Source organism: Megalobrama amblycephala, linkage group LG5 (assembly GCF_018812025.1).
Source record: "Megalobrama amblycephala isolate DHTTF-2021 linkage group LG5, ASM1881202v1, whole genome shotgun sequence".
NCBI classification, from domain to species: Eukaryota; Metazoa; Chordata; class Actinopteri; order Cypriniformes; family Xenocyprididae; genus Megalobrama; species Megalobrama amblycephala.
Window position 1 is genome coordinate 3,890,289 of NC_063048.1, and position 20,194 is coordinate 3,910,482.

Genomic DNA, 20,194 nt, shown 5'->3' on the forward strand with positions numbered 1-20,194 from the left:
GCAACTATTGAAACCTACTAATTCACTGGCTTGTCATGTTGCTGAAATAATGTACTAGCAAACCTTATTTAGCATTACATATCGATAGATAATTATTTGCATACTGTAACGTTAGTTACCGTTATATTATCATACTAGCTCTTTATTACTTATAGAAATAGTGCAACGTCATATAGTTACATTACATGTATTGCAAAATACGTAATGTTTTGAGGACCAAGACTGTAGTCAAAGTATGGGCAGGCCATAGTCAGTGTAAATCATATTGTTGATGTTTCGTCTGTACCAGTGAATGTGCCATAACTGTTTATCCGCCTTACTAGCCTGCGCGTTCATGGCAGGCTCCGTTGTGATGGGGGAGGAGCTGTGGAGGGAGGGCTGTAGCGCAGCATAGAGCAAGGGGGAGTGACCTGTGAGTTGTGCTTGTTCAAATTTTCAGGCTAAGTCAACGTTTTCTAAAAACTCCCTACAGCAGCTTTAACATTCACATAACCAAGAAAAAACATTTTTGAAACATTTAAAAAACTGGACGTTTTGAATGTTTAGGAACATTCAAAAATAATGTTTTTTTTTAAAGGTGCCCTAGAATGCTTTTTCACAAGATGAAATATAAGTCTAAGGTGTCCACTGAATGTGTCTGTGAAGTTTCAGCTCAAAATACCCCATAGATTTTTTGTATTAATTTTTGTAACTGCCTATAGAGACAGAGCGACATGCGTCATAATCTGAAAACCACGCCCACCAGGGAGGAAAACAATCCAATAAGTTTTTATAGTGAGACAGAGCACAACGGGTCATATTACTATAAGAAATACACTGGAGGGGAACGTAATCAGCGACAGGTGAAATAATTCTTTGACATGGTTAAAAATAATGAATGGTTTGTTTTTGCTTGTTTGTTTAGCATATGTTGTCGCCGATTACGTTCCCCTCCAGTGTATTTCTTATAGTAATATGACCCATTGTGCTCTGTCTCACTGCCTGTATCCACTTTTGTGTCCTTAAACATTCGTTTTTTGGGGTCGACAGCTTATAAAAACTTATTTCTGGGTTTTTTAGCTTGTTAGCTGTACACCTTGTCACACAGCAGCTTTTAGGCATTGTTCTGTTTTTTGTAATAAGTCAGAAAAGACGAGGAGGGAGCCTCACGCAATACAAAGTCAATGGAGATGTTTGGATTGTTTCCCCCCAGTGGGCGTGGTTTTCAGATGATACTAAATGCGCTCTGTCTCTATTTTGGGGCATCATTAAATATGCGCCGATTCAGGCTGCTGCCCCTTTAAATCCTCGCGCTCCCCACCGCTGAGCTTGCGACTCTAATACATTGCATAAACAAAGTTCACACAGCTAATATAACGCTCAAAATGTATCTTCACAAAATGTTCGTCATGCATGCATGCATCAAATCATGTAAGTACAGTATTTATTTGGATGTTTACATTTGATTCTGAATGAGTTTGATAGTATGCTCCGTGGCTAAAGCTAACATTACACACTGTTGGAGAGATTTATAAAGAATGAAATTGTGTTTATGAATTATACAGACTGCAAGTGTTTATAAATGAAAATAGCGACAGCTCTTGTCTCCGTGAATACAGTAAGAAACGATGGTAACTTTAACCACATTTAACAGTACATTAGCAACATGCTAACAAAACATTTAGAAAGACAATTTACAAATATCACTAAAAATATGGATCATGTCAGTTATTATTGCTCCATCTGCCATTTTTCGCTATTGTCCTTGCTTGCTTACCTAGTCTGATGATTCAGCTGTGCACAGATCCAGACATTAATACTGCCTGCCCTTTTCTAATGCCTTGAACATGGGCTGGCATATGCAAATATTGGGGCCGTACATATTAACGATCCCGACTGTTACGTAACAGTCGGTGTTATGTTGAGATTCGCCTGTTCTTCAGAGGTCTTTTAAACAAATGAGATTTACATAAGAAGGAGGAAACAATGGTGTTTGAGACTCACTGTATGTCATTTCCATGTACTGAACTCTTGATAGTCAACTATGCCAAGGTAAATTCAATTTTCAATTCTATGGCACCTTTAACTTTAATGGGAATGTTTGCAAAACATTCTTTGAGCAAATATTTGTTTGGGTAATCACTAATCACAGATTCCAATATCCCTTATTTTTCCTCTTGGTTCAAAGATATGTTAGGGATGTTCTCTTGATAATAATGTCATATCCCATTATATGTGTGGACTCTTTCTTTCAGTGCTGTAGGCAATAGCTGGCCTAAGTGTCAGGTTGACTCAGTGTCAGCTTTGTTTACTAAGTGGCTATAAACCTGAAATAGTTTATTATGCTTACTTTTCTTGTGTACAGCAAAAAAGAGTGAAACCTATACAATACACATAGTTTTAGATATGTCTAAGTGTGTGGGGGATAGAAGAACAAAATCATCCCTTTGGGGACAAAGTACAAATTGCTCAAAAATAATGTAAATAATGTTTTTAATTATTATTAAAAATATCAAAACATTCTTTCAAGCTTGGGGTAAGGTTTGGGTAAGAGTTAATGTAGTAAATATAATTAGCTTATTAAAAAAAATGCTCCCTGAAAGACAAACTGTTGATCTGTAGCCTTTTGATCTACAACACAAAGTTATCTCAGACGGAAATGCATTTAAGTTGAAGAAACGGAAGAGAATAAAGTAACTTGTTTGATAAGAGGATTTTGAGCAACAAATATGCTATGTTTAGCACGTTTTTTACAATAAGGTCAATAAGTTACAATAAGGTCTTTACGATATGAGCTCAGTAAGGAAGAAAACTAATTTCCATTCAGATAAACTGGAAAAATGCAGACACACAATTTATATTAATATATAGCCTGATATTAGTTCACATGGATTCTTCGAAATCAGTATGAACTATAAATTAGACTATTTCATCGTCACTCACCTAAAGCGGTACGGGTAAGCTGCCCACCCATTTCAGCGATGTTCACACAATGAAGTCCTGAAAAATGCGTTAATTCTGGTCTTCACCAGATTTGCATTTTAAATAAAAAGTAACTCGCAATATGTGTCAGATACTCCGCTGCTGTGTGTTATTGTACAGCGGCTGTACCCATGCAAACGCGCTCCCATTCGGTTAGAGTCAGATCCTTCAGCGGATTCTTATTAGCATAAGAGGCGGGGCTTGTGGGGTCTACTGGTCAAGGATTGGATTATGAAAATTAATTAGCTTACTTGACTAGACCATAGGGACTAGCAACGTCTGAATGACCCGGGAGCTCTTCTGATGGATCCGTACATTTAGCCTTTCTGCGCTGCCTATAAAATGACAACAATTGAGTTAGCACTAAAATAACCAGAGTAGCCAACTTTCACTCGTAGGAACCATATATCCCCGTTGTTTCAAGTAGACTGAAAATACGAAGTAAGTGGAGATTGGTCTGACAGCACGTGTCTTGATCAAATCAGCTTCACTTAAAATGATTATCCTATTGATAATTATTGAATTCAGTAGACATGTAGGCCTTTTATTCTGTGAGGGGGTGTGTGTAAAAAAAAAAAAAAAAAAAAAAAGTGTGCTAAAAAATCATAAATCAATAATATCAATAAGTAGTTTATATTTTCCACAATTAGCTCATAAACATGAGGTGCATTTTTGTCTCAACTGTACCCATAGTGTACAGTTGAAACAGTACCATTGCAATTGTAATAAACTTTTAAAAATGACAATTGTGCAAAATTTTGTAATTCATATTCATTCATTCCCTTTATTTCAGTCAGATTCAGTTAAAAGAAATAAACCAGGCACAATATATTTAACACTGGAAAAGATATGGCAAACCATACAAATGTAAGCATAACAATACAATAATAACAGAAAAAAAAAGCAATGTAATGTAATGTATGCAATGTAAAAACAAACAAACAAAAACCTCACCTCACAGTGTGTATATGTACACACTCACACACTGTATGTATATAGCTGTGGCCACCAGGGGGTATTCCAGAAAGCAAGGTTAACATACCATCACATATACCCTGAACTCTCTGTTGATTAACCCAAACCTTGCCTACTCGAGATATGCTGGTTCCAAAAAAACTCATCCGGGAGTAATCATCCCAGAGCATGTTCACGGTTAACACACAAGACATTCTCAACAGAGCGACAAATTGACAAGTCACCATGGAAACAGTTACTAAGAAAAAACACGCCATATTACCTTCTTCTTCTTTTGTTTAATGGTGCTCAGTGCCTCCAGGTTCTACATCAGAACGCCGGGTATGGGATTAAATTCCCAGTTAAAGTATTGCGGTCAAGGATCAAAAAATAATCATGAATCAAAATTTTAAAAACACATGTAAAAATATATTGCACAAACTGAAACAAATAAGGCAAAATGATCAGAATAGCAAAGAACGTGGTCACGGATAAAAATATAATAAGCGTGAATCGAAAAATTAAAAGTGCATTTAAAAAATAACAAGCATGAATCAAAGCTTTTAACACATTAAACATTATATTGCACAAATCTTAAACTTGCGTTTATGTGTTCTTAAAAGTTGTTTTCCTTGGTTTTATTACTCTTTACTTTGTGTTCTCTTACATTTTCTGCTCATATTTTACTTCTTTCCACGTTCTGCTCTTGCTTTTCCAAATGTTGCAGTTCAAGTTTCATGTAAATTAGGGTGGGCTTAAGCGTCACCATTGGTCCACTAGTTCTAGATTAAGAGCTCCTCTTCTAGCCAATCAATTGAAGAGAGGAAGATGACATCAATGCGACTCATGGCTACTGATGCCCACACTCATACAGGGGAAGATAACCATCACAGATGGCAATTTCCAAGCTGGATTAAAATCTTTCTGTGGCAGGACACCGTTATACTGTATATGTGCCTGCAACTCGACATTCTCAACAGAGCGACGAATCAACAAGTAAAAATAATCATGGTATAAACATCTACCTGGACAATCTTTTATTGTTAAATTCACCATTCTAACGTCAACCTGTCACAGTTGTGCCTGTCTGACGATCCATCACTGTTATATTCACCTTTTAATGCACCTCACTGGACCTGGCACTGCGAAACGCAACTGCCACTATACACCAGCCTCACAACGTCATTCTTATGTGTGCCTGGCTCGTCTATACCTGTTATATTGCTGTTAGATTTTTTTTATATGCTTGCTTGTTGTCTCTTCAATTCCTGTCTTTTGCACAAGAGAATATCCCAGGTGAAAAAAAAGTATACTTGAGTGCATAAAAAAAAATTCTTAAATACAAGCAAGTACATTTGTAGTACATTCTTTATTTTGGCTCTAAATAAAAATGTCAAAGTTATACACTATAAATACACTATTTCAAAGTATATTTGTCCTTCAGTAGTACTTCACAGCACTTGGAAAAGTATACTAAATACCACTAATATTGAAATAGATTTGTACCCGTGGGTGGGGAACATGTGGGTGGGACACATGTGGGTGGGACACATGTGGGTGGGGCTCCTGAACCACCATGGCTGCCCGAAGCACCTGACCTGCCATGGCTGCCCGAGGCCCCTGACCCGCCATGGCATCCCACGGCCCCTGACCTGCCATGGCCGCCCGAGGGCCCTGAACTGCCACGGACGCCCGAGGCTCCAGACCCGCCTCGACTGCCCGAGCTCCTAGGCTTGCCCTGGAGACCTCCGTACCTGTCTGCACCTCCCCCCTCACCTGCGTGTAGGTCTCCAGGGTGCCCACCTCCCCTCCCCTGTAGTTACATCTTAGGCGTGAGGACACGCCTACCGGGAGGGGGAGGTAATGTTACAGTTCACGCCTGTCCCGGACTCAGTTTCCCATTATCCTCCCTGTTCCACACCTGAACTCTCTTCCCTCATCATCTCTCTCGCTCTCCCTGGATTCCCTGCACCTGGTCTTCGTCATTAGCACTCCCTTTATATTGGACTCACTCCCTGCAGTCCTTGTCCGTTCTTGTTGTTAGTATTGTTTGTAAAGTGTTTTTTGTAAATGTTCTGGTTCCTTTGTTTGAATAAGTCCCCGTGTTTGTAGAGGACCTATTTTGCTTCATCCTTGATACAACCACACTTGTAACAAAAGTAGGGCTGGACGATTATGGCCTAAAATCAAAACCTTGATTAATTGAACATTTCACCTCGATTACGATTAATGAACGATTATTTTGTTTGTTTGTTTTTTGCCCTCATAGTTCACTGACAAGGTTCATTGTAATTCATATCACAGGTTAAGTTCATATTAAATGCAATAACTTTTGTACTGTAAATATGACTGACTATTAAAAGGTGGGATATTTTTTCCTATTTAAAGAGTGATCTAACATAACAGCTCAATTTCAGCAGTTATTTTATCTATGCTTCATAACATTTCTTACAGATTTCTGCTCGTTGTAAATCAGATAAAGATAAATTTAGCACAGTACCAGTACAAGTGATTGCGTGTGAATTAGTCATACCGTCTCTGTAGCTGTGGGTTGTAAATGGTTACTCCAAAACTAAGTAAACACTATATGCTATAAGACGTTTTGAGTTTCTAAACTACTTTAGTGATAAATCACTGGATAGCGCTGACTAGTTTCTGCGTTCCTCTCTGTGCGCGCGATCTTTACGTTTTGAGCAGCTACTGTTTGTATGAGTGTTTGTGCCACACTGCAGCTGCGCGAGCGCGGTAGCTCGGAATAATAATACATCCGATCGTCTAATCGCTTGAATGTACAAACCTTAAAACAAATACAACTGACAAAGTTTAGTGAAGACGCAAGGCTCACCGCTCACGCGCCATCACTATGTGTTGAACCGGCGTTCACCTCCGTGTTTTGCTTTTATGCCACTGACTGGACGGGGTGGAGTCATGTGGCTACACACATGGTAATGTTTTTAAGGGTAAAGTATTAACAGGATTAAAAAAAACGAAATAACCGACATGGGAAAATTACGTCGGTTAGAGGTTCTGAATTTCGGTTTCGGTTACTTTTCGATTAATCGTCCAGCCCTAAACAAAAGTATACTACCTCAAAAATATACATAGGAGTTTTATTAGTGTATTTGTTAAAAGTGTGCTTTGAATGCTTTAAAAATTGAACTGCATTTTGAAAGTGACACACTTCCTACTGCCAGTTGGCGGCACTATAACATTGACTCACAGTTGTCACATCCATGTAGGGTTTCCACCTATGTCTGATAAAAAACCTGGACATATCAATGACCTGACCGACCGCTTTGCTCACAAGTGAAAATGTCCATTAGACATTAGACCCATAAGACAAAATTGGCCTTTGTGCAGTAAGATTGTGCATAGTCGTGACTCGTGAATATTTTAAACATCTCAAGTATTCTCACTTATCTTACTTAACTTATAGCTTACCTGATTGCTTAGATACTGGTGCTTGTGCTTGCTTTTGCTTCCTCTTTGCTAAAGAAAATAAGTAGAGGGATGACCTGATTAGATTTGCATTTACCATACCTTAGCCACATCTATAGCCACTTTTATTTAGTATGTCTCAATCAGACATTGGAATAACAAAATCATACATAAATAGACCTTAGTTTACCTAGTCTTCCATCTATACTTGGTGTTTCCCTTTGCTGCAGCTATCAGTGGTTTCTGTTCTTCAATGAATGTCTTGAATTCAGTGCATGACAATTTGAAATTCAATCTGACCTGAAGCTCAGACTTCACCATTGCAAATGACGGTCTGTTTCTTTTATCGGACCAAACATCCTCCATATGACTGAACACTCTTTCTACATAGGCATTACTGACTGGTATGGAAAAAACAAAAGCAACTACTTTCAACAGCTCGGTGGATTCAGTTGCCTTGCTAAAAAAATAGGCCCACTTTCTGTCTGGGGTAAGGTCTGTTGGAATGGTGTGTAAGACCTCATTCAGAATGACTACATCACCATACAGCTTGTCTTCTTCAACATCCAGGGCCAGTTTTTCCACTAAAACTTCCAACTCTGACCACTGGAGTGAATGTCATTCATGAAGGCTGAGACAGCCAATGTGTGCAAGAACCTGGTCATTGAAGTCAAATTTATCCTCAAGATACAGCACTGCCTTCTCAAAAAATCTGTCCACCAGGCTCCTGAACTGTTCCTGTTGCTGGGGTAAAAGGCTCCTCAGTATTTGTTTTGCTTTGCTGCCATAGAATTTGTCTGTGCGCCTTGCGATCAGCTGACTGCACAATCGGTTCATCACAGAGTAAACGTCAATCACAGTAGCACTGTCACTCTCGAGCACCCTAATAGATGAATCAAATTCTTGCATCACATTGTGCATGAATGCAAGGATACATTCAGCTACAGTACAGTCTACATTTTCTGCATCACTTCCCTTGTGAAAAAAAGTGCACTTTAGTATACTTTTATAAAGTGTACTTATTGCACAAATAATATACTTTAAAAGAACACACTTAAGTGTGAATTAAATGTAATGTTTTCATCGCTTAAGTGCATTCTATTTGTAATTCATTTCAAATATATCACAGGTTAAGTTCATATTAAATGCAATAACTTTTAACTTTTGCAATAACAATAACTTTTGAGTGATTTTTTTGAACTTAAGTGGGACTTTAATACAACTTTATGATAACCTTCGTAATTGCTTCTAGTATCTTTAAAATATAGTTGAAGTGCACTGCCCAATGTACTAACAAGCAATTAATGCGAACTAAAATATATTTTAATATCAGTTATCAATACACTTAAGTGTGAATTAAATGTAATGTTTCAGCCGCTTAAGTGCATTCTATTTGTGATTAATTTTAAATATATCACAGATTAAGTTCATATTAGGTGCAATAAGTTGAACTTCTGAGTGATTTTTTAAAGCACTAAAGTAGGACTTTAATACAATTTTTTTTACGTACTTTGAAATATGGTAAAAGTGTACTTCCGAATGTACTGACAAGCAATTAATGTGAACTTAAATATACTTTAATGTAATTTACATGTACACTATTATATAATTTAATACATTTGTAATTACATTATTTGTAATTACATATAATAATGAAGTTACAATTTAGTATATTTCAAAATATTACAATCAACACAAATGCAAATTGAAACCCTCTACATTTACTGACAAAATAATCTTTAAAACAAATACACAAAAACCTTTTTGTTGATGCACAAGAAAAACCCAAGAAACACTATACACAATCACAAACAATTACAACACTTTAACTCTCATTTAGAAAGAGTCTGGAGGACATGGCTTATATGCACTATAATTTTCTCCCTCATATACAAAGGTACCTAAACCTACCCATCACAATCTTTCTGCATTTTTACATTTTCAGATAAAATCATTCTGTATGATGTATAAGATGATAAATAAGATAACACCCATGAATTAATACAAACAAAATGTAAAGAAAAGAAAAGATTCAAAAACTTTGGGTAACACTGTACAATAATTTTCTATTAGTTAACTACTTTAGTTAACATGAACTATGAATGAAAAATACTTTAAGCATTTATAAATCCTAGATAATATTACTTATGCATTATTAAATCAAAAGTTTCATATGTTAATAGATAATGCACTGTAAACTAACATGAACAATAACTATATTTTATATGTATTATTTTATTAACTTGAAAAAAAAAAAAATTTTATTGCCTAATGTTAACAAATATTGATAAATACTGTACAAAAGTTAATGCACATAGTTAGATAATGTTGTCTAATATATTAATTGATGTTAACAAGCGAGACCTTTTGTAAAGTGTTACCTTTTGTAAACCTTGTTACTTATAAGCTCTGCAACCTTTACTAGCACAAACATTAAACAGGACCAAAAGTTTTCTAAAATCTTACTCCAGCATTACAGTGAATGTAATTTTGAAAAGAAAAAACAACAACAACAAAACAATGAATTCCAAAGGCACAAAAACAAGAAAACCAAAATTGTCTGTCACCACCTTTTTTAAGTTGTATGAAAAAGTGCTGTTTATGTCAATGTTCCAGAAGCTCTTCATCTGCAAAAAACCTTAAATGTCCATGAAGCTGCGCACCACCTCTACACAGTATGTGTAAATGGACATGTTCCAAAGAGGCAAGAAAGTAAAAAAAATAAATACCTGGAGGGGAAAAAAAACAAAACAGAAGTAAAACAATTGTTTGTAGAGTCAGTCCATTATTATAATTGGTTCAATCGAATGAAAGCAATAGATATAGGTATATACATAAACTCCAAAGTTTATATACACCTTTGTAGGTTTGAAAATAATAATAAAAAAAAAAATGAACAAAGACATTTCTGTCGTTTTGCACCACCCTCCTAGACCCATTTGGTATTCCCTAAAGGCAAAGAGTTGCTGATAGTGATTGAAGCCTGTGGCCAAGATGTTTACTGTGTACTGATAATTTCCTCCACTTTAATACCAGTTAGAGTGTGAAATAAATATGAATGAACATCTGAAGGTATGTCACAAGATACAGTACAACTGATCCATAACATGTCACATTTAATTGCTCAATCAGGGTTTCAACCGCGGAAAGACACAGCTTGTAAACAATGTCACGTAACGTCACATTTACTTCAGAAAAATCATATTCAGCATAAACTCATTAGTCAGCTATAGCATTCTGCTAATTATATGCACCACGTTACTGTTACAACAGAGACACGGAGGCAGACGTAAAAGCAATGTAAGCAGGTTTATTGTCAAACAGCAGCGTTAATGGATTAGGATAGATGGATAAACAGGTCTTGACAGATGAAGAGAGCGTGATACTGTCCTTGTGATGTTTTGCAGATGCAGATGGAGTTCGGCGTTGGAGGATGATGGCGGAAACACTCACACACACAGGCAGGTAGGCACACGAGGAGAACAGGAGACGAAGGAGATGGAGGAGATGACTGGAGCAGGTAAGTATGGCGATTGGAGTCCTTAAGGTAAGCATACATGAATCGTAGTGCAAACGAGACCGGACAGTGAGTGTGTGTGAGTGTGGTGGTTTTGTAATGGTGGTGATTGCAGTGCTGATGAGTCACAGGTGGCGGTGATCAGTATGCTGGTGATTGAGTGCGTGGGTAAGGGAGTGAGGTGGAACCTGACGTGTCTGTGACAGTACCCCCCCTCCCACGGCCCGCTCCTGAGGACCCCAACGTCGTGGTGGTCGTCCTCTAGGGCGTGGGGCAGGTCTGTCCGGGTGGTTGGCGTGGAAAGTTTGTAACAGAATAGGATCAAGGATATCATTCTTGGGGACCCATGAGCGTTCCTCGGGGCCATAGCCTTCCCAGTCCACCAGGTATTCCAGTTGACCACCACGGCGCCGGGAATCCAGAATCTCGTGAACCACGTACGCAGTGCCATCATCCAGGATGAGTGGAAGGGGGGGCTCGACGGCTGCCACGTCAGGTTCTGTGGAGGGAAGAACAGAAGGGTAGTGAGGCTTTAGTAATGATACGTGGAATGTAGGATGAATTCTACTGTACTGTGCTGGCAGGTGGAGACGGTAGGTGACGGGGTTGATCTGTCGGACGATGGTGAATGGGCCAATGAAGCGGGGACTCAGCTTCTTGCAGGGCAGACGCATCCTGATGTCCCTGGTGGACAGCCAGACCTTCTGCCCCGGTTGGTAGACTGGAGCGTTGGAGCGCCGAAGGTCGGCTGTCATTTTGCGTCTGCGCAGGGCTCTCTGCAGTTGGTGGTGAGCCGAGTCCCAAACCCTCTCGCTCTCCCGGAACCAGTAGTCGACCGCTGGAACGTTGGAGGGTTCCCTATCCCAGGGGAACAGTGGGAGTTGGTAACCGAGTACGCACTGAAACGGTGTTAATCCAGTTGTGGCTTGGCGGAGGGAGTTTTGTGCGTACTCTGCCCAACCCAGGTACTGGTTCCAGGAGTTCTGGTGGCTGTGACAGAAGGTACGCAGGAAGCGGCCTATCTCCTGGATCTTCTGTTCCGTCTGCCTGTTCGACTGAGGATGGTATCCGGATGACAGGCTGACGGTCACACCCAGGAGGGAGAAGAATGCCTTCCAGACGTGGGAGATAAACTGGGGTCCTCTGTCGAAGACGATGTCTTCAGGTATTCCATAGTGACGAAAGACATGGTTGAACATCAGTTCTTCACGTCAACTTGGTGAACACAGTGGCACCGCGGAGATGTTCCAGGGCCGCTGGGACGAGGGGAAGTGGGTAACGGAACTTGACTGTTATCTTGTTAAGGGCACGGTTATCAATGCAGGGCCGCAAGCCTCCGTCCTTCTTAGCCACGAAAAAGAAACTTGAAGCAGCAGGGGAAGTAGACGGGCGGATGTAACCTTGACTAAGGGCCTCTTTGATGTATTCCTCCATGGCCTTCTCCTCCGGTAGAGACAGGGGGTAGATACGTCCCCTGGGCACTGGCTCACCCGGTAACAGATCGATGGCACAGTCCCATGGCCGGTGTGGAGGTAGCTTGGAGGCGCGTTGCGGGCAGAAGACGTCACTGAAGGGGGCGTAGTCTGGAGGAACCTCCACGGAGCGCTTCTCCACGGGGCTTTCGATGGACGTGGCCTTGACGGAGAGAGTTTTGGAGAGAGGAGAGTTCGGAACAGGAAGCTCCGGGAAGCAGTCGAGGAAGCAGTGGTCGCCCCACTTCAGGACTTCGCCCGTGCGGCAGGAGATGGTGGGATTGTGAAGCACAAGCCAGGGGCGCCCTAGAACCACGTCAGCGGTGGACTCCTCCAGAACCAGCAGATGAATACTTTCAGTATGGAGAATTCCCACACGAAGCTGAAGTGGTCCCACACAGTGACGGATGGTCTTACGGCTCAGGGGTTTGCCCGTGATGGAGTGGATTTGATAGTGAGTTGGAGACGGGGAGATCTTAAGTTTGAGTTGTCAACAGAGGGCGGCGGAGATGAAGTTTCCTGCTGACCCTGAGTCGAGGAGCGCCACCACTGGAACAGAGGTATTGGCAGCAGTAAGGTTTACAACAGTAGTGAGTGGTTTCATTTTCTGAATGGAGGGAATTAAATCGCACTCACCACGGGCCGAGGAGGACGGGTTGGGCATGCGGAGATGACATGCCCCGGAGATCCACAATACAGGCATAATTTCAGGGTCAGCCTTCTCTGTCTTTCCGTTGTTGTAAGACGTGAATGGTCGACTTGCATAGGTTCGCTGGCTGGTTCTGGAGAGCTGACGGGTTCGGACCGATGGAGGAGGATGTTGGTGAGAGACTGGCCCTGGTGTTCGAGGAGACACGACTGCATACGAGAACCCACGCGGATGGCGAGTTGGATGAAGCGTTCAAGTCCTATGGAGTCCTCGTATGCAGCGAGATGCAGCCGCACGTTAGGCTCCAGACCTTGACGAAAGGTGGTGATGAGGGCTTGTTCATTCCATCCGCTGGTGGCGGCTAGCGTTCTAAACTGCAAGGCATATTCGTTGACAGAGTTATTTCCTTGTTTTAAATTATAAAGTTTCTCACCAGTCGATGAATCCGAGAGAGTTTTCCGAAGACCTCACGGAAGTGAGAGACGAACGTCGGATAGGATTTCACCACAGATCCTTTTTGAGTCCACAGCGAATCAGCCCATTGGAGGGCCTTACCTTGCAGTTTTGAGATGATGAACGCAATTTTAGCCGTGTCGGTAGGGTAGAGGTGCGGCTGCATCTCCAGGACCAGTTCGCATTGAAGAAGAAATCCGCTGCACTCCTCCGCCGATCCAGAGTAGGGCGCCGGTTTGGCCATGGGACTGGCGGTGAATGCAGGTGAAGGAGTGGTGACGGTGGGTGCGGAAGCAGCCGCTTCGGTGGAAGACGGTGGAGATGTTTGTGGGGTGAGTGCTCGGCGTAATGCGTCCACGAGCTCTTGGAAAGGGTCGTTGGTGCTCATGCTGTTGACTGTTGGTAAGGTCCGGTCTTCTGTTACAACAGAGACACGGAGGCAGACGTAAAAGCAATGTAAGCAGGTTTATTGTCAAACAGCAGCGTTAATGGATTAGGATAGATGGATAAACAGGTCTTGACAGATGAAGAGAGCGTGATACTGTCCTTGTGATGTTTTGCAGATGCAGATGGAGTTCGGCGTTGGAGGATGATGGCGGAAACACTCACACACACAGGCAGGTAGGCACATGAGGAGAACAGGAGACGAAGGAGATGGAGGAGATGACTGGAGCAGGTAAGTATGGCGATTGGAGTCCTTAAGGTAAGCATACATGAATCGTAGTGCAAACAAGACCGGACAGTGAGTGTGTGTGAGTGTGGTGGTTTTGTAGTGGTGGTGATTGCAGTGCTGATGAGTCACAGGTGGTGGTGATCAGTATGCTGGTGATTGAGTGTGTGGGTAAGGGAGTGAGGTGGAACCTGACGTGTCTGTGACAGTTACATGTTCATTATAATTTTATTTTAATTTTTTTTTATAATTAATTTATGTATTTAATGTTTAAATAAATCATTTATGACAGCTACAATTTAAATGTTTATATTTCAAAAAACAAATTAGAATAGAAATATGATTATGTAATTCTAAAGTTTACATAATCATAACCAGTGGCGGCTGGTGCAAAAAAAATTTGGGGGGGGGGGGGCGCAAAAAAATAAAACAAATGTAGAAACACAGGAATGAATAGGCTAAATGTTAAATAATTTAACAAGTGATATAATAATGTATCTTTACTGCTTATCTAAAACATGGAAAATTCAGTATTTAAAGCATGCCATAGGGCTGGGATCTAAAAAAAAAATAAAAAATTTTTTATTTCACATCCTGCCCAATATTGTCCTAGAAACAATGTTCATATTGAAGGCTATAAAAACAAGATATGCTATATTATGTGCAAAAATGGGGTCAAATCACATTAGGCCTAGGCTATATTTTAAAACTGTAACTTTACAATCTAAAAACAAAATGTTTTAAACAAAAGAACAGAATTATTATTATTATTATTATTTTGATTACCCTATAACAGTCACTACATAGTTACTGCTATCATACAAATACACTTAGTTGTAGGTTTGAAATTCTACATATGGCATAATTATTATGTTCGCAAAAAAAAAAAATAAATAAAATAAAATAAAAATTCAACAAATATTTTTAGTAAAATGTATTTTACTCAGATTGAACTCCGTCTGTTTGGCGCGCATGCGCGCGGCAGCGCTCGTTCACGGAAGTTTGTGCTTGCTGAAGGCTCGTCCACTCCTGACTGCAAAATGGAAATATTTTCTCGACTTTATAACATTTACAGATGGAGAATATGTCTGTGAAATGTAAATTATGCACTGAAATTATTGGATGTCACTTTAGCTTAAAGATAATAAATAGAGACGTTTCCACCAATTGCTGCACAAGTTAAGGTTACGTATGATGACGAAAGCACGTTAGTGCTAGCCCTCCCGGAACCCATAGAGAATGCATTTCTGCCTGCAGTTCGAAAAAAAAGTTTTTTGAATGGAAGTCTATGGGAGCACTCGGGGCAAATCTCGGCCAGACTGAAATCGCCCAAAAAGAGGCGGTACTCCACAGAACGTGACTCAACGCTGATTGGACTATATCCAGAGGCAGAACAAACAGCCTAGCAGTGACAGCTAGTGTAACTCTGTGGTTGAATGTGATTGAAAAATCCATCCCTTTCTCACTTTGGTGGTGCGTCGCCCTATTGCCCTAATGAAGAAACCGCTCCTGATCATAACTTAATAAAAAAAATAAAAAAAACATGATTGAGTGTAATTTTAGTTTTGGATATGTAAATCAGTTAATTTCAACCTTCAATATTATAGTAATATAGTACCAAGTGACTCCCTCTTATAGTTTACAGCATTATTTGAGAGATTTTTTTTCCTCAAGAAAATTTGCCATTTACTGTATGCATCCAAATAATCGATATTGAATCGAAATCGAATAGTAAGCTTGTGAATAGAAATCGAATTGAATCGTGAAAATTGTGTCAAAACCCAGCCCTACTGAATACTGTTAGACTTAGCTGAAAAATATAAAGCACTATTTATTTAATTTGTTTCTTTGTTCTATATTTATCTATGCTTATAATTTGTTCATTATTTTCTGTGTGCATGCACTAGGGCTGGACGATTAATCGAAAAGTAACCGAAACCGAAATTCAGAACCTCTAACCGACGTAATTTTCCCATGTCGGTTATTTCGTTTTTTTTAATCCTGTTAATACTTTACCCTTAAAAACATTACGTGTGTAGCCACATGACTCCACCCCGTCCAGTCAATGGCATAAAAGCAAAACACGGAGGTGAACGCCGGTTCAACACATAGTGATGGCGCGTGAGCGGTGAGCCTTGCGTCTTCACTAAACTTTGTCAGTTGTATTTGTTTTAAGGTTTGTACATTCAAGCGATTAGACGATCGGATGTATTATTATTCCGAGCTACCGCGCTCGCGCAGCTGCAGTGTGGCACAAACACTCATACAAACAGTAGCTGCTCAAAACGTAAAGATCGCGCGCACAGAGAGGAACGCAGAAACTAGTCAGCGCTGTCCAGTGATTTATCACTAAAGTAGTTTAGAAACTCAAAACGTCTTATAGCATATAGTGTCTACTTAGTTTTGGAGTAACCATTTACAACCCACAGCTACAGAGACGGTATGACTAATTCACACGCAATCACTTGTACTGGTACTGTGCTAAATTTATCTTTATCTGATTTACAACGAGCAGAAATCTGTAAGAAATGTTATGAAGCATAGATAAAATAACTGCTGAAATTGAGCTGTTATGTTAGATCACTCTTTAAATAGGAAAAAATATCCCACCTTTTAATAGTCAGTCATATTTACAGTACAAACCTTGTCAGTGAACTATGAGGGCAAAAAAACAAACAAACAAACAAAATAATCGTTCATTAATCGTAATCGAGGTGAAATGTTCAATTAATCGAGGTTTTGATTTTAGGCCATAATCGTCCAGCCCTAGCATGCACTCACCTAATTGACCCAATCCTCCTAGAATGATTAATTCTTTCCAAATAGAGCTATTTAAGTCATCTGGTGATTTTTTTTTTCTTTCATATCGCAATATATATTGCAGAAAATAATATCACAATGTCATTTTTTTCCAATATCGTGCAGCCCTAAACCAAATATTATTAAACTATTTTAATTATAAATGATGTGCTAAACTAGTTTTGATTCGGTATTAACTTTGATGTGCGATGTATTGCAATATAATATTGTTTCACTATCGTAATGCTCTCCCACATATTTTGCTATTATAACTGCACTTATTTCCTTCATTGGTATAAGTGGCAGTGGGTGGTAATAGCAAGATGGTATAAGACTATAAGTTTCTTGTCTGATGTTTCTTTAGTCATTCAGCCATCCTGCAACCTGACCCACTGTAGGCAAATCACACTAACACCTTGCAGCATTTGCAAAATGTTAAGAATTTTAACAATAAGAGGGATCATAAAAATTAGCATTGTATTTGTTTTTTTATTTAATACTTCCCTGATGAAGCAGTTCATTCTGCAAGGTGTAAGTAAACTTTTGACCGCAACTGCATCACCTAAGATGAATTACCTCAGTCATCAGGACAACACTGTTGTAGAATCCTGGGAGAAGCTCCTTCACATTTCCCACAAACACCAGGATTCCAGTGACCACACCATCTTCACTGACACTGGCCTTTCAAAATAGAGAACATTTTTATAAACATTTTTATTCCTACTTTACAAGGAATTAAACATAACTTTATCAATTACCCAAATATAGATAAATAACCCAAGACCCAAGCAAATTGATGGGTTTTGCTTTGAAAATAATGATATAATTAAATATAATTATATATAAATATATAATGATTAGATGGGGATTTGTAAGTGCACAGGTGAGAATTTATTACTTGCAAATAGAAAAGATTCAAAGCATTTAAAAGCTATAAGGACAGTTGATGGCAGTGTTTTAGCTTGTAGTGTGTGATCAGGGTGGCTGAATTAATGGCAAAACTTGTAACATCACCTCATCAATATGGGTCTTTGATTCCACACAGCTTGCACTGTATCTTCAATAACAAATCTGTACTGATCCTACAAAATGAATATATATAACTCCAGATAAGCACAAAAGTATTACATATTACAAACACAAACAGTAATTGAACAACTAACTTTTCAAATGCAAAAAGAAAAATAGATCATAAGCATTATTTCTAGAGGGGGTGATATATTGAACATTACTGGTGGTTATAATAACGATTAAATATATATAATTGTCTTTGAATGTTACAAGATCAGATCTTTGAATTTAGTTCTGCAAATTTAACTTAAAGTCATTTAAAATGATTTAAAAAGTCAGAGTTCAATTAAAATATTATATTTTCACCAGCCAAATTCTTTGAACAAGCCCACACACGCGACCACATTCATATATAAGAAATAGTGATGCAATGTACTGCAATCATAAATAAATTACAGGAAACATGATTAATTCACCTCCATAGTGCGATTAAACTAAATAAGTACACTCTTAAAGGGGCCGTTCACACAGAACGCGTCTTTGCGTCTAAAAACGCAGAAACGAAGACACAGAAGGAAAAAACGAGACACAGCGCTCAGGAGTGGTTTTAAAAAAAGCGCAGCACAGAACGCGAGTCTCGAGACACGCATTTGAGACGTGATGCAATAACGACAATAACGGAAATAATAGAAATAGGCAAACTGCAGAATTTACAGATACAAGTTTTGACATGGAAAAAAAGAAAATAAGATAATAATGAGCGCCTACTCCGCCATGTTGCCATTAAATAAAACAGTTGTCATGCCAACTCGCAACGCTTGCCCCGCCTCCAAGTTCTTCTGATTGGTCCACTGTTTTGGAACTGACATTGATGAGCGGCGTGTAAAAGTTGAAATTCTTTTAACTTGACACGGCGTCTTAAAAACGCGGCGCTCATGTGTGAGGCGCTGCAAAAGACGCGAGACGCGAGCATAACGGTCATGCAGGTCCGTCAAGCGCGTGTTTACATAGAAAAACAATGGGAAAGTAGCGCATTGGAATAGAAAAACGTGTTCTGTGTGAACGGCCCCTTAATGGCAATAAGAAGTGCTATGTTACGGTGAAAAAATAAAAATAAAGAGAGCATATATCAAGATACTTATTCGCTTCTTTATTTGTAGTACACGTCTCATCTGTAGTCATCCAAACATGCGCTCCTTTGTTTTCTTCTTTGATCAGCAAAGTTGCCTCACGCATCGCGATTACAGAAAGATGGCTGAAAGTGCATTTTTCAAACTGGTGAAGTAGTGCGCCGTCATGACGTAGTATTTTGGCGCATGCGCATTAAACAAAAAGTTTATAGGCTATAATACCAAAGTCCCTTTAAGATATTATGTTATTCTATAGTCTTTGATAATACGCATAGACATATAATAAACATAATGTCTATGATAATACGTGCATGATTAAATTTCTTTTCAAGTTGAAGTTTTTCTAATTCATTGTTGTAGTTAGACTGTAAGTTTACATAACTTGACTCATTCACCTAACTAAAAGTCAATTATTTTATAGTTTAGTCTGATTAAAATTAAATGTATTTTAACTGAATATGAATTCAAATTAATTTTTAGATCTGTTAAACTTTTGCTTGCAATTAAATATGTTTAATCAACTTAGAACAACAATGATATTAAAAGTATTATACACATATGTAAAGTACAGCACTGTTGCATTAAGTATCACAAATACAGCACTCCGTAAAAAAACATTTTATGTCAAATATTATGTAGAAAACTGACACTAGTCGAGTTTAGAGCAGGAGCTGGTGATAAAAATTTCAACAATAAGTTGTACTGGATTATACTGTATAAGCAAGTGTATTGAAATTCAAAAGAAAAATAAATTTCAAGTGTATTAATGCACACAGTATTTATTAAAGACTAAGCACATTTAAAATACATTAACAAATGTCATTTTGGACAACACACTTAAGTTGAAATAAAAATAAATTATTTTTCATGTGCTTTAATATATAAGTCAATACATCAGAATAAGTTTACTTATTTAAAACACTAAAGTCATAATTAAGTAAAAAAATAAGTGCATTTTTAAAAAGTGCACTTAAGCGTGTTAATAAATATTGTCATTAAAGTGTACTTTCTGTAAGTAAAAGTTAATTAGACATTATTACCAATTGCATTTTTAAAAAGTGCACTCAAGTGTATTAATAAACATTGTCATTAAAGTGTACTTTCTTTATGTAACCCTAGGATTTTACCTAAAAGTTAACA

At 38.8% G+C, this 20,194-nt stretch overlaps 1 long non-coding RNA gene across 2 annotated transcripts; it reads right to left on the reverse strand.

Annotated features, from left to right (window-relative positions):
• Positions 1-9,612: 9,612 nt before the first annotated feature.
• Positions 9,613-17,984, reverse strand: LOC125268140. Of its 2 annotated transcripts, XR_007184814.1 has the most exons (3): positions 17,928-17,984; positions 17,490-17,594; positions 9,613-10,082 (listed from the first exon to the last, which is right to left on the reverse strand). It is a non-coding gene; the product is annotated as an uncharacterized LOC125268140 (long non-coding RNA). The 2 variants fall into 2 exon arrangements; XR_007184813.1 differs by lacking the exon at positions 17,928-17,984 and having other exon boundaries at positions 17,490-17,921.
• Between the last annotated feature and the right edge of the window lie 2,210 nt (positions 17,985-20,194).